Below are 320 nucleotides of genomic sequence, written 5' to 3' on the forward strand. Positions count from 1 at the left end.
ATCTAGAGACAAGGATGTTGTGCAGGACAGCATCAAATGCTTCACTCAAGTCCAGGTAGGTGACATCTTGCTCTTCCGTTTTCCACCAACGGCGTAACCCCGTTGTAGAAGGCCACCAAACTCAGGCAGTTTGCCCTTAGTGAAGCTGTGTTGGTGGTCACCAATCGCCTCCTTATTTCCCATGTGCCCCAGCATAGTTTCCAGGAGGATCTGCTCCATGATCTCACTGGTCACAGAGATGAGACTGACTGGCCGCTGGTTCCCTAGTTCTTCCTTTTTTCCCTTTTGAAAACCGGGGGTTATGTTTCCCCTTTTCCAGT

This window comes from Buceros rhinoceros, unplaced genomic scaffold, assembly GCF_000710305.1.
Source record: "Buceros rhinoceros silvestris isolate BGI_N320 unplaced genomic scaffold, ASM71030v1 scaffold14533, whole genome shotgun sequence".
Lineage (NCBI taxonomy): Eukaryota > Metazoa > Chordata > Aves > Bucerotiformes > Bucerotidae > Buceros > Buceros rhinoceros.